Source organism: Balaenoptera borealis, assembly GCF_965194805.1.
Source record: "Balaenoptera borealis genome assembly, chromosome: 18".
NCBI classification, from domain to species: domain Eukaryota; kingdom Metazoa; phylum Chordata; class Mammalia; order Artiodactyla; family Balaenopteridae; genus Balaenoptera; species Balaenoptera borealis.
The window spans coordinates 46,953,019-46,967,327 of NC_138877.1; the positions used below are offsets into that span (position 1 = coordinate 46,953,019).

General features: G+C 38.3%; 1 long non-coding RNA gene across 1 annotated transcript in view; it reads right to left on the reverse strand.

The window, feature by feature from the left end:
• Positions 1–431: 431 nt before the first annotated feature.
• LOC309615937 overlaps positions 432–14,309 on the reverse strand; it is a 189,065-nt gene continuing 175,187 nt past the window's right edge. The window contains exon 2 of the long non-coding RNA XR_014237154.1: positions 432–622. This is a non-coding gene — a long non-coding RNA (uncharacterized lncRNA). The remainder of the gene's footprint in view (positions 623–14,309) is intronic.

Sequence of the window (14,309 nt, forward strand, 5' to 3'; positions counted from 1 at the left end):
CCAGACCAGGGCTCGAACCCGCGTCCCCTGCATTGGCAGGCAGATTCTCAACCACTGCGCCACCAGGGAAGCCCTGATTAGTTTTAAAAGAAGGCTCTTCGGAGTTCTCAGAGTAGTTTTGGTTCTTTGTTTCGCTGTCACAGCCGACCGTAAAATTCTCTCCTGTTGGAGATAAAGTCTTACTAGGCGGGGTGATGCCGCATAGCAGACTGACATTGAAAAAAATGATATTCTTTTGAGGCAATTATTGTTTCATTTTGAAAGGAAATGATCATATTTATAGAACATCCGATATATCCGAGAAACAAACATCTGTTGTGCTGACATTCCTGTGTCTTTAGGTATTATTATTATTATTATTATTTTTTTAATGTCTGAAACATTTATATTAACATATTTCCATACAAATAACCCAATGAAAGTTTAGTATTAGTTGTTTTGTTTGTTTTTTTATACTGCAGGTTCTTATTAGGCATCAGTTTTATACACATCAGTGTATACATGTCAATCCCAATCGCCCAATTCAGCACACCACCATCCCCACCCCACCGCAGTTTTCCCCCCTTGGTGTCCATATGTCCATTCTCTACATCTGTGTCTCAACTTCTGCCCTGCAAACTGGCTCATCTGTACCATTTTTCTAGGTTCCGCATACATGCATTAATATACGATATTTGTTTTTCTCTTTCTGACTTACTTCACTCTGTATGACAGTCTCTAGATCCATCCACGTCTCAAGAAATGACTCAATTTCGTTCCTTTTTATGGCTGAGTAATATTCCATTGTATATATGTACCACATCTTCTTTATCCATTCGTCTGTTGATGGGCATTTAGGTTGCTTCCATGACCTGGCTATTGTAAATAGTGCTGCAATGAACATTCGGGTGCATGTGTCTTTTTGAATTATGGTTTTCTCTGGGTATATGCCCAGTAGTGGGATTGCTGGGTCATATGGTAATTCTATTTTTAGTTTTTTAAGGAACCTCCATATTGTTCTCCATAGTGGCTGTATCAATTTACATTCCCACCAACAGTGCAAGAAGGTTCCCTTTTCACCACACCCTCTCCAGCATTTGTTGTTTGTAGATTTTCTGATGATGCCCATTCTAACAGGAGTGAGGTGATACCTCATTGTAGTTTTGATTTGCATTTCTCTAATAATTAGTGATGTTGAGCATCTTTTCATGTGCTTCGTGGCCGTCTGTATGTCTTCTTTGGAGAAATGTCTATTTAGGTCTTCTGCCCATTTTTGGATTGGGGTGTTTGTTTCTTTGATATTGAGCTGAATGAGCTGTTTATATATTTTGGAGATTAATCCTTTGTCCGTTGATTCATTTGCAAATATTTTCTCCCATTCTGAGGGTTGTCTTTTCGTCTTGTTTATGGTTTCCTTTGCTGTGCAAAAGCTTTGAAGTTTCATTAGGTCCCACTTGTTTATTTTTGTTTTTATTTCCATTACTCTAGGAGGTGGATCAAAAAAGATCTTGCTGTGATTTATGTCAAAGAGTGTTCTTCCTATGTTTTCCTCTAAGAGTTTTATAGTGTCCGGTCTTATATTTAGGTCTCTAATCCATTTTGAGTTTATTTTTGTGTATGGTGTTAGGGAGTACTCTAATTTCATTCTTTTACATGTAGCTGTCCAGTTTTCCCAGCACCACTTATTGAAGAGACTATCTTTTCTCCATTGTATATCTTTGCCTCCTTTGTCATAGATTAGTTGACCATAGGTGCGTGGGTTAATCTCTGGGCTTTCTATCTTGTTCCATTGATCTATGTTTCTGTTTTTGTGCCAGTACCATATTGTCTTGATTACTGTAGCTTTGTAGTATAGTCTGAAGTCAGGGAGTCTGATTCCTCCAGCTCCATTTTTTTGCCTCAAGACTTCTTTGCCTATTCGGGGTCTTTTGTGTCTCCATACAAATTTTAAGATGATTTGTTCTAGCTCCGTAAAAAATGCCATTGGTAATTTGATAGGGATTGCATTGAATCTGTAGATTGCTTTGGGTAGTATACTCATTTTCACAATGTTGATTCTTCCAATCCAAGAACATGGTATATCTCTCCATCTGTTGGTATCATCTTTAATTTCTTTCATCAGTGTCTTATAGTTTTCTGCATACAGGTCTTTTGTCTCCCTAGGTAGGTTTATTCCTAGGTATTTTATTCTTTTTGTTGCAATGGTAAACGGGAGTGTTTCCATAATTTCTCTTTCAGATTTTTCATCATTAGTGTATAGGAATGCAAGAGATTTCTGTGCATTAATTTTGTATCCTGCAACTTTACCATATTCATTAATTAGCTCTAGCAGTTTTCTGGTGGCAGTTTTAGGATTCTCTATGTATAGTATCATGTCATCCGCAAACAGTGACAGTTTTACTTCTTCCTTTCCAATTTGGATTCCTTTTATTTCTTTTTCTTCTCTGATTGCCGTGGCTAGGACTTCCAAAACTATGTTGAATAATAGTGGTGAGAGTGGACATCCTTGTCTCGTTCCTGATCTTAGAGGAAATGCTTTCAGTTTTTCACCATTGAGAATGATGTTTGCTGTGGGTTTGTCATATATGGCCTTTATTATGTTGAGGTAGGTTCCCTCTATGCCCACTTTCTGGAGAGTTTTTATCAGAAATGGGTGTTGAATTTTGTCAAAAGCTTTTTCTGCATCTATTGAGATGATCATATGGTTTTTATACTTCAATTTGTTAATATGGTGTATCACATTGATTGATTTGCGTATATTGAAGAATCCTTGCATCCCTGGGATAAATCCCACTTGATCGTGGTGTATGATCCTTTTAATGTGTTGTTGGATTCTGTTTGCTAGTATTTTGTTGAGGATTTTTGCATCTATATTCATCAGTGATATTGGTCTGTAATTTTCTTTTTTTGTAGTGTCTTTGTCTGGTTTTGGTATCAGGGTGATGGTGGCCTCATAGAATGAGTTTGGGAGTGTTCCTTCCTCTGCAATTTTTTGGAAGAGTTTGAGAAGGATGGGTGTTAGCTCTTCTCTAAATGTTTGATAGAATTCACCTGTGAAGCCATCTGGTCCTGGACTTTTGTTTGTTGGAAGATTTTTAATCACAGTTTCAATTTCATTACTTGTGATTGGTCTGTTCATATTTTCTGTTTCTTCCTCGTTCAGTCTTGGAAGGTTATACCTTTCTAAGAATTTGTCCCTTTCTTCCAGGTTGTCCATTTTATTGGCATAAAGTTGCTTGTAGTAGTCTCTTAGGATGCTTTGTATTTCTGCAGTGTCTGTTGTAACTTCTCCTTTTTCATTTCTGATTTTATTGATTTGAGTCCTCTCCCTCTTTTTCTTGATGAGTCTGGCTAATGGCTTATCAATTTTGTTTATCTTCTCAAAGAACCAACTTTTAGTTTTATTGATCTTTGCTACTGTTTTCTTTGTTTCTATTTCATTTATTTCTGCTCTGATCTTTATGATTTCTTTCCTTCTGCTAACTTTGGGTTTTGTTTGTTCTTCTTTCTCTAGTTTCTTTAGGTGTAAGGTTAGATTGTTTACTTGAGCTTTTTCTTGTTTCTTTAGGTAGGCTTGTATAGCTATAAACTTCCCTCTTAGAACTGCTTTTGCTGCATCCCATAGGTTTTGGGTCGTCGTGTTTTCATTGTCATTTGTCTCTAGGTATTTTTTGATTTCCTCTTTGATTTCTTCAGTGATCTCTTGGTTATTTAGTAACGTATTGTTTAGCCTCCATGTGTTTGTCCTTTTTAGGTTTTTTTCCCTGTAATTCATTTCTAATCTCATAGCGTTGTGGTCAGAAAAGATGCTTGATATGATTTCAATTTTCTTAAATTTACTGAGGCTTGATTTGTGACCCAAGATGTGGTCTATCTTGGAGAATGTTCCATGCGCACTTGAGAAGAACGTGTAATCTGCTGTTTTTGGATGGAATGTCCGATATATATCAATTAAATCTATCTGGTCTATTGTGTCATTTAAAGCTTCTGTTTCCTTATTTATTTTCATTTTGGATGATCTGTCCATTGGTGTAAGTGAGGTGTTAAAGTCCCCCACTATTATTGTGTTACTGTCTATTTCCTCTTTTATAGCTGTTAGCAGTTGCCTTATGTATTGAGGTGCTCCTATGTTGGGTGCATATATATTTATAATTGTTATGTCTTCTTCTTGGATTGATCCCTGGATCATTATGTAGTGTCCTTCCTTGTCTCTTGTAACATTCTTTATTTTAAAGTCTATTTTATCTGATATGAGTATTGCTACTCCAGCTTTCTTTTGATTTCCATTTGCATGGAATATCTTTTTCCATCCCCTCACTTTCAGTCTGTATGTGTCCCTAGGTCTAAAGTGGGTCTCTTGTAGACAGCATATATATGGGTCTTGTTTTTGTATCCATTCAGCCAGTCTATGTCTTTTGGTTGGGGCATTTAATCCATTCACGTTTAAGGTAATAATCGATATGTATGTTCCTATGACCATTTTCTTAATTGTTTTGGGTTTGTTTTTGTAGGTCCTTTTCTTCTCTTGTGTTTCCCACTTAGAGAAGTTCCTTTAGCATTTGTTGTAGAGCTGGTTTGGTGGTGCTGAATTCTCTTAGTTTTTGCTTGTCTGTAAAGCTTTTGATTTCTCCATCAAATCTAAATGAGATCCTTGCCGGGTAGAGTAATCTTGGTTGTAGGTTCTTCCCTTTCATCACTTTAAGTATATCATGCCACTCCCTTCTGGCTTGCAGAGTTTCTGCTGAGAAATCAGCTGTTAACCTTATGGGAGTTCCCTTGTATGTTATTTGTCGTTTTTCCCTTGCTGCTTTCAATAATTTTTCTTTGTCTTTAATTTTTGCCACTTTGATTACTATGTGTCTCGGCGTGTTTCTCCTTGGGTTTATCCTGTATGGGACTCTCTGCGCTTCCTGGACTTGGGTGGCTATTTCCTTTCCCATGTTAGGGAAGTTTTCGACTATAATCTCTTCAAATATTTTCTCTGGTCCTTTCTCTCTCTCTTCTCCTTCTGGGACCCCTATAATGCGAATGTTGTTGCGTTTAATGTTGTCCCAGAGGTCTCTTAGGCTGTCTTCATTTCTTTTCATTCTTTTTTCTTTAGTCTGTTCCGCAGCAGTGAATTCCATCATTCTGTCTTCCAGGTCACTTATCCGTTCTTCTGCCTCAGTTATTCTGCTATTGATTCCTTCTAGTGTAGTTTTCATTTCAGTTATTGTATTGGTCATCTCTGTTTGTTTGTTCTTTAATTCTTCTAGGTCTTTTTTAATCATTTCTTGCATCTTCTCAATCTTTGCCTCCATTCTTATTCCAAGGTCCTGGATCATCTTCACTATCATTATTCTGAATTCTTTTTCTGGAAGGTTGCCTATCTCCACTTCATTTAGTTGTTTTTCTGGGTTTTTTTCTTGTTCCTTCATCTGGTACATAGCCCTCTGCCTTTTCATCTTCTATATCTTTCTGTAACTGTGGTTTTTTTTTTTTTTTTTTTTTAGGTATTATTTTATTAGATGTTCACAAAGCAGAAACACCAAATGTATATCCATGCCTGAGATAAACAATAAAAGGTTCCCAAGTATCAGTCCATAGTCAATTTATAATGTGTAATGGAGGTCTACTTCTTACAGCTTTTCAGTAGACATGGCAGAGAAGGAGTTAGAATCAGTAGGCCAAAATCCAAAGACCTCACCTTACATAAACTAGCTCTGTAATTAGCAACGTTCCTATTTCCGTTTCAGTAGAGTCTTCTGTTTTAAGAAGCTCCTAGGCGTCCATTAGGATCAACTAATGGCCTCTGGGTATGGTTTCACTGCAATTCAATAGGGTGGTAGCTTAGCACTGTATAGCGTTCACTTGGTGGTATCACTTCTGGTATCGCCTACAGTCCTGTCATTTTCAAGCCTCAGATCTCATGAATGTGTGAGCCACAAAGCTAACTAGGAATATCTCTAGTTAATCCTTAGTGTCTAACTCCTGATTAAGCACCGATGGGCCTTTAGTAGATGCTTTGATGATGGAAGATGGGTGCGAAAGTGAAAACTGAGTGCACAGACAACACAAGCATTTCATTCAAGTGAAGCTTTACCTTTCTTCTAACCAGAGTCTGAGTCACATCTAGGCTACTGGAGATAATAATAGTAGGCTGGCTTGAGTTTTAATCCACCCTCCCTTTTCCTCTGTCCGCAGGCAATCTGCTCAAAGCTGGGATTGTGGGGGGGAAGATTTTGGGGAAGTTTCCAATGTCTTTAATGACAGACTTTTGGAAATGCTCATGGACACTGACAGCTAAATAGGGACTGAGTAAGACAGTGTCCTTAAGACACTCTGGAAGGGGGTCTGGTCAAGCGTGGAGGCGTTTCTTTTCCAGGTGGATCCTTGGCCTGGCCTGGAGTGCTCAGAAGATAACCATTGTTTCTGGAACATCTAAGAGAATCCATTTCTCTTTCAGTAAACATTTCCATGGGCTGTTTCAGGCCACTATTGGAGCTATAAATCAAAGAGTGAGAAGAAGCAGGACCAGGTGAGAACCTGATGTAAAAAAGCGCCAGTTCAGAGAGAAGAGCAAAGCAGGAGGAAGGAACCGGGGAAGCAAAGGTGCAGAATTGGGCTGGATCCTCGTTCTTCAAGGTTCAATTTCTCTGGTGTACTGAGCACCCAGACCCCACTCCTCCTCCTCTCTTGCTTCTGACAGGAAGTAGGAAGCTGAAGAAATATGTCTTGAGGCAAATTCCATTGCACGCTTAAGAGGAGGCAGTCCCAGAATGCTAGGGGTGGAAGGTAACTTTTTTTTTTTTTAAATGAGAAATAATCTCCTTTTTTTTTTTTTTTTTTTTTGTGATCTAGTTGATGTTTATTGAATATTATTCAACAAATATACATACAGCCTTTATTAAAATAGAATATAGATAGGATACTGAAACATGTTTAATAAATACTGAAAATTTGAAATCTTTCAGTTTTAATCATCTGACCACATTGGTTCTTAATTAGAAATTAATAGTGATAAGATATAAGATAGCGCTGCTAGGTATTTCTTTTTTTTTTTTTTTTTAACATCTTTATTGAAGTATAATTGCCTTACAATAGTGTGTTAGCTTCTGCTTTATAACAAAGTGAATCAGTTATACATATACAATATGTTCCCATTTCTCTTCCCTCTTGCATCTCCCTCCCTCCCACCCTCCCCATCCCACCCCTCTAGGTGGTCACAAAGCACCGAGCTGATCTCCCTGTGCTATGCAGCTGCTTCCCACTAGCTATCTATTTTACATTTGGTAGTGTATATATGTCCATGACACTCTCTTACCCTGTCACATCTCACCCCACCCCCTCCCCATATCCTCAAGTCCATTCTCTAGTAGGTCTGTGTCTTTATTCCTGTCTTGCCACTAGGTTCTTCATGGCCTTTTTTTTTTTTTTTTTTTTTCCCCTTAGATTCCGTATATATGTGTTAGCATACTGTATTTGTTTTTCTCTTTCTGACTTACTTCACTCTGTATGACAGACTCTAACTCCATCCACCTCATTACAAATACCTCCATTTCATTTCTTTTTATGGCTGAGTAATATTCCATTGTATATATGTGCCACATCTTCTTTATCCATTCGTCTGTCGATGGACATTTAGGTTGCTTCCAGGTCCTGGCTATTGTAAATAGAGCTGCAATGAACATTGTGGTACATGACACTTTTTGACCTATGGTTTTCTCAGGGTATATGCCCAGTAGTGGGATTGCTGTGTCGTATGGTAGTTCTATTTGTAGTTTTTTAAGGAACCTCCATACTGTTCTCCATAGTGGCTGTATCAATTTACATTCCCACCAACAGTGCAAGAGTGTTCCCTTTCCTCCACACCCTCTCCAGCATTTATTGTTTCTAGATTTTTTGATGATAGCCATTCTGACCGGTGTGAGATGATATCTCATTGTAGTTTTGATTTGCATTTCTCTAATGATTAATGATGTTGAGCATTCTTTCATGTGTCTGTAGGCCATCTGTATATCTTCTTTGGAGAAATGTCTATTTAGGTCTTCTGCCCATTTTTGGATTGGGTTGTTCGTTTTTTTGTTATTGAGCTGCATGAGCTGCTTGTAAATCTTGGAGATTAATCCTTTGTCAGTTGCTTCATTTGCAAATATTTTCTCCCATTCTAAGGGTTGTCTTTTGGTCTTGTTTATGGTTTCCTTTGCTGTGCAAAAGCTTTTAAGTTTCATTAGGTCCCATTTGTTTATTTGTGTTCTTATTTCCATTTCTCTGGGAGCTGGGTCAAAAAGAATCTTGCTGTGATGTATGTCATAGAGTGTTCTGCCTATGTTTTCCTCTAAGAGTTTGATAGTGTCTGGCCTTACACTTAGGTCTTTAATCCATTTGGAGTTTATTTTTGTGCATGGTGTCAGGGAGTGTTCTAATTTCATACTTTTACATGTACCTGTCCAATTTTCCCAGCACCACTTATTGAAGAGGCTGTCTTTTCTCCACTGTATATGCTTGCCTCCTTTATCAAAGATAAGGTGACCATATGTGTGTGGGTTTATCTCTGGGCTTTCTATCCTGTTCCATTGATCTATATTTCTGTTTTTGTGCCAGTACCAAACTGTCTTGATTACTGAAGCTTTGTAGTATAGTCTGAAGTCAGGGAGCCTGATTCCCCCAGCTCCATTTTTCGTTCTCAAGATTGCTTTGGCTATTTGGGGTCTTTTGTGTTTCCATACAAATTGTGAAATTTTTTGTTCTAGTTCTGTGAAAAATGCCAGTGGTAGTTTGATAGGGATTGCATTGAATCTGTAGATTGCTTTGGGTAGTAGAGTCATTTTCACAATGTTGATTCTTCCAATCCAGGAACATGGTATATCTCTCCATCTATTTGTATCATCTTTAATTTCTTTCATCAGTGTCTTATAATTTTCTGCATACAGGTCTTTTGTCTCCTTAGGTAGGTTTATTCCTAGATATCTTATTCTTTTTGTTGCAATGGTAAACGGGAGTGTTTTCTTAATTTCACTTTCAGATTTTTCGTCATTAGTGTATAGAAATGCAAGCGATTTCTGTGCATTAATTTTGTATCCTGCTACTTTACCAAATTCATTGATTAGCTCTAGGAGTTTTCTGGTAGCCTCTTTAGGATTCTCTATGTATAGTATCATGTCATCTGCAAATAGTGACAGCTTTACTTCTTCTTTTCCGATTTGGATTCCTTTTATTTCTTTCTCTTCTCTGATTGCTGTGGCTAACACTTCCAAAACTATGTTGAATAATAGTGGTGAGAGTGGGCAGCCTTGTCTTGTTCCTGATCTTAGTGGAAATGGTTTCAGTTTTTCACCATTGAGGACAATGTTGGCTGTGGGTTTGTCATATATGGCCTTTATTATGTTGAGGAAAGTTCCCTCTATGCCTACTTTCTGCAGGGCTTTTATCATAAATGGTGTTGAATTTTGTCGAAAGCTTTCTCTGCATCTATTGAGATGATCATATGGTTTTTCTCCTTCAATTTGTTAATATGGTGTATCACATTGATTGATTTGCGTATATTGAAGAACCCTTGCATTCCTGGGATAAACCCCACTTGATCATGGTGTATGATCCTTTTAATGTGCTGTTGGATTCTGTTTGCGAGTATTTTGTTGAGGATTTTTGCATCTATGTTCATCAGTGATATTGGCCTGTAGTTTTCTTTCTTTGTGACATCTTTGTCTGGTTTTGGTATCAGGGTGATGGTGGCCTCGTAGAATGAGTATGGGAGTGTTCCTCCCTCTGCAATATTTTGGAAGAGTTTGAGAAGGATAGGTGTTAGCTCTTCTCTAAATGTTTGATAGAATTCACCTGTGAAGCCATCTGGTCCTGGGCTTTTGTTTGTTGGAAGGTTTTTAATCACAGTTTCAATTTCAGTGCTTGTGATTGGTCTGTTCATATTTTCTATTTCTTCCTGGTTCAGTCTCGGCAGTTTGTGCATTTCTAAGAATCTGTCCATTTCTTCCAGGTTGTCCATTTTATTGGCATAGAGTTGCTTGTAGTAATCTCTCATGATCTTTTGTATTTCTGCAGTGTCAGTGGTTATTTCTCCTTTTTCATTTCTAATTCTATTGATCTGAGTCTTCTCCCTTTTTCTCTTGATGAGTCTGGCTAATGGTTTATCAATTTTGTTTATCTTCTCAAAGAACCAGCTTTTAGTTTCATTGATTTTTGCTATTGTTTCCTTCATTTCTTTTTCATTTATTTCTGACCTGATCTTTATAATTTCTTTCCTTCTGCTGGCTTTGGGGTTTTTTTGTTCTTCTTTCTCTAATTGCTTTAGGTGCAAGGTTAGGTTGTTTATTCGAGATGTTTCCTGTTTCTTGAGGTAGGCTTGTATTGCTATAAACTTCCCTCTTAGCACTGCTTTTGCTGCGTCCCATAGGTTTTGGGTCGTCGTATCTCCATTGTCATTTATTTCTAGGTATTTTTTGATTTCCCCTTTGATTTCTTCAGTAATCACTTCATTATTAAGTAATGTATTGTGTAGCCTCCATGTGTTTGTATTTTTTACAGATCTTTTCCTGTAATTGATATCTAGTCTCATAGCGTTGTGGTCGGAAAAGATACTTGATACGATTTCAATTTTCTTAAATTTACCAAGGTTTGATTTGTGACCCAAGATATGATCTATCCTGGAGAATGTTCCATGAGCACTTGAGAAAAATGTGTATTCTGTTGTTTTTGGGTGGAATGTCCTATAAATATCAATTAAGTCCATCTTGTTTAATGTATCATTTAAAGCTTGTGTTTCCTTATTTATTTTCATTTTGGATGATCTGTCCATTGGTGAAAGTGGGGTGTTAAAGTCCCCTACTATGATTGTGTTGCTGTCGATTTCCCCTTTTATGGCTGTTAGTACTTGCCTTATGTATTGAGGTGCTCCTATGTTGGGTGCATGAATATTTACAATTGTTATACCTTCCTCTTGGATCGATCCCTTGATCATTATATAGTGTCCTTCTTTGTCTCTTGTAATAGTCTTTATTTTAAAGTCTATTTTGTCTGATATGAGAATTGCTACTCCAGCTTTCTTTTGATTTCCATTTGCATGGAATATCTTTTTCCATCCCCTCACTTTCAGTCTGTATGTGTCTCTAGGTCTGAAGTGGGTCTCTTGTAGACAGCATATATATGGGTCTTGTTTTTGTATCCATTCAGCCAGCCTGTGTCTTTTGGTGGGAGCATTTAATCCATTTACATTCAAGGTAATTATCGATATGTATGTTCCTATTCCCATTTTCTTAAATGTTTTGGGTTTGTTATTGTAGGTGTTTTCCTTCTCTTGTGTTTCTTGCCTAGAGAAGTTCCTTTAGCATTTGTTGTAAAGCTGGTTTGGTAGTGCTGAACTCTCTCAGCTTTTGCTTGTCTGTAAAGGTTTTAATTTCTCCATCACATTTGAATGAGATCCTTGCTGGGTAGAGTAATCTTGGTTGTAGGTTCTTCTCCTTCATGACTTTAAGTATATCCTGCCACTCCCTTCTGGCTTGCAGAGTTTCTGCTGAAAGATCAGATGTTAACCTTATGGGGATTCCCTTGTGTGTTATTTGTTTTTTTTCCCTTGCTGCCTTTAATATGTTTTCCTTATATTTAATTTTTGACAGTTTGATTAATATGTGTCTTGGCGTGTTTCTCCTTGGGTTTATCCTGTATGGGACTCTCTGTGCTTCCAGGACTTGATTAACTATTTCCTTTCCCATATTAGGGAAGTTTTCAACTATAATCTCTTCAAATATTTTCTCAGTCCCTTTCTTTTTCTCTTCTTCTTCTGGGACCCCTATAATTCGAATGTTGGTGCGTTTAATGCTGTCCCAGAGGTCTCTGAGACTGTCCTCAGTTCTTTTCATTCTTTTTTCTTTATCCTGCTCTGCAGTAGTTATTTCCACCATTTTATCTTCCAGGTCACTTATCCTTTCTTCTGCCTCAGTTATTCTGCTATTGATCCCATCTAGAGTATTTTAAATTTCATTTATTGTGTTTTTCATCATTGCTTGATTCCTCTTTAGTTCTTCTACGTCCTTGTTAAATGCTTCTTGCATTTTGTCTATTCTATTTCCAAGATTTTGGATCATCCTTACTATCATTATTCTGAATTCTTTTTCAGGTAGACTACCTATTTCCTCTTCATTTGTTAAGTCTAGTGTGTTTTGACCCTGCTCCTTCATCTGCTGTGTGTTTTTCTGTCGTCTCATTTTGCTTATCTTACTGTGTTTGGGGTCTCCTTATCACAGGTTGCAGGTTTGTAGTTCCCATTGTTTTTGGTATCTGTCCCCAGTGGCTAAGGTTGGTTCAGTGGGTTGTGTAGGCTTCCTGGTGGAGGGAACTAGTGCCTGAGCTCTGGTGGATGAGGCTGGATCTTGTCTTTCTGGTGGGCACGTCCACGTCTGGTGGTGTATTTTGGGGTGTCTGTGGCCTTATTATGATTTTAGGCAGCCTCTCTGCTAATGGATGGGGCTGTGTTCCTGTCTTGCTAGTTGTTTGGCATAGGGTGTTCAGCACTGTAGCTTGCTGGTCATTGAGTGATGCTGGGTCTTGATGTTGAGATGGAGATCTCTGAGAGATTTTTGCCGTTTGGTATTACGTGGAGCTAGGAGGTCTCTTGTGGACCAGTGTCCTGAAGTTGGCTCTCCCACCTCCGTATTCTCCTTTTTTAATTCAAAAGGATCATGTGCTTCACATCAAGCTGGTTCAAAAAGAACCCAGGTCTTGGGGCTTCCCTGGTGGCGCAGTGGTTGAGAATCTGCCTGCTAATGCAGGGGATGAGGGTTCGAGCCCTGGTCTGGGAAGATCCCACATGGCGCGGAGCAACTGGGCCCGTGAGCCACAACTACTGAGCCTGCGCGTCTGGAACCTGTGCTCCGCAACAAGAGAGGCCGCGATAGTGAGAGGCCCGCGCACCGCGATGAAGAGTGGCCCCCGCTTGCTGCAACTGGAGAAAGCCCTCGCACAGAAACGAAGACCCAACACAGCCATAAATAAAAAAAAAAAAAAAAAAAAGAACTCAGGTCTTAAAACTAAGGCTGCCATGACATTTATTTTGCCATATGTAATAGTTTTAAGTTGAAAAAGGTTCAATATAAAAGATTACCTTTAAAACCCACTGGGACATTCTCTGGGGAATTCCCTGGTGGTCCAATGGTTAGGATTTCGTGCTTCTACTGCAGGGGGAACGGGTTCGATCCCTCATTGGGGAACTAAGATCCCGCATGCTGCGTGGCCAAAAAAAAAAAAAAACCCACTGGGACATTCTCACATAAACAAGAATATTTCATAAACGATAAAGTTCTTTATTCAATGTTGTTCAGTCTTTTCAGTTTCATCCATGTCTTCAGTGTGGAGTTGCTTAACATTGCTGTTAACTTGTCCTGGATCTTCAAAAACAGAGGCAACATGGGACTTCCCTGGCAGTCCAGTGGTTGAGGCTTTGCCTTCCAATGCAGGGGGTGCACGTTTGATCCCTGGTTGGGGAGCTAAGATCCCACGTGCCTGGTGGCCAAAAAACCAAAACATAAAACAGAAGCAATATTGTAACAAATTCAGTAAAAGACTTTAAAAAAATGGCCCACATCAAAAAAAAAAAAATCTGAAAATAACAAACAGAGGCAACTTATCCACTTTGATTTATGTTGAAGGCAAAGCCTTTTTCCCAAAGCATCCTAAACACCCCATAAAGTAAAGATCAAACTTCCTTATTATATAAATGGGGAATTGAGGCCCAGAACGGTAAAGGGGATGAGTGGAAATCTTTAAGTAGGACCCAGAGCAGACAAGTGTTTTTTTCTCACTTGTACATGTTATTTTATTGTCTGTCCCCCTTCACTGGAGTGTAAGCTACAGGAGGGCAGGATTTTTTGTTGTTTTTGTTTTTTTAATTGAGATACAATTGACAAGCAAATGTTTTTGGTTTTTTGATCTTAAGTAGGAGGAAATAATTATTAAAAATATTTTGAACATTTAAGAAGCTGTCTCTTAGTATTTACTGGGTATGTACAGTATATTCCATCCTGAACTTGATGCAGTGCTGAAGAGAAAAGGATGACACCTTCCATTGAACTGACCATGAACTGACATTGAACTGAACATTGGACTGAACACCTTCCATTGACAGGCAAATTTGACACATACAAAGTTGGCATTCAGTGGTATTGTAAGTAAGGATGAATACAGATGGACACACTATGAAGGTGATAGTTCACCATTCAGAGAAAGGAAAAGAGCTCTTCTCTCCAGCCTTCTAGGGCTAACAGGTTGGATGGAATTCATATAGAAATCATGTCAAGTCTTTGCCCATGATGAGAGTGGAGCTATTACATATCCAATGGAAA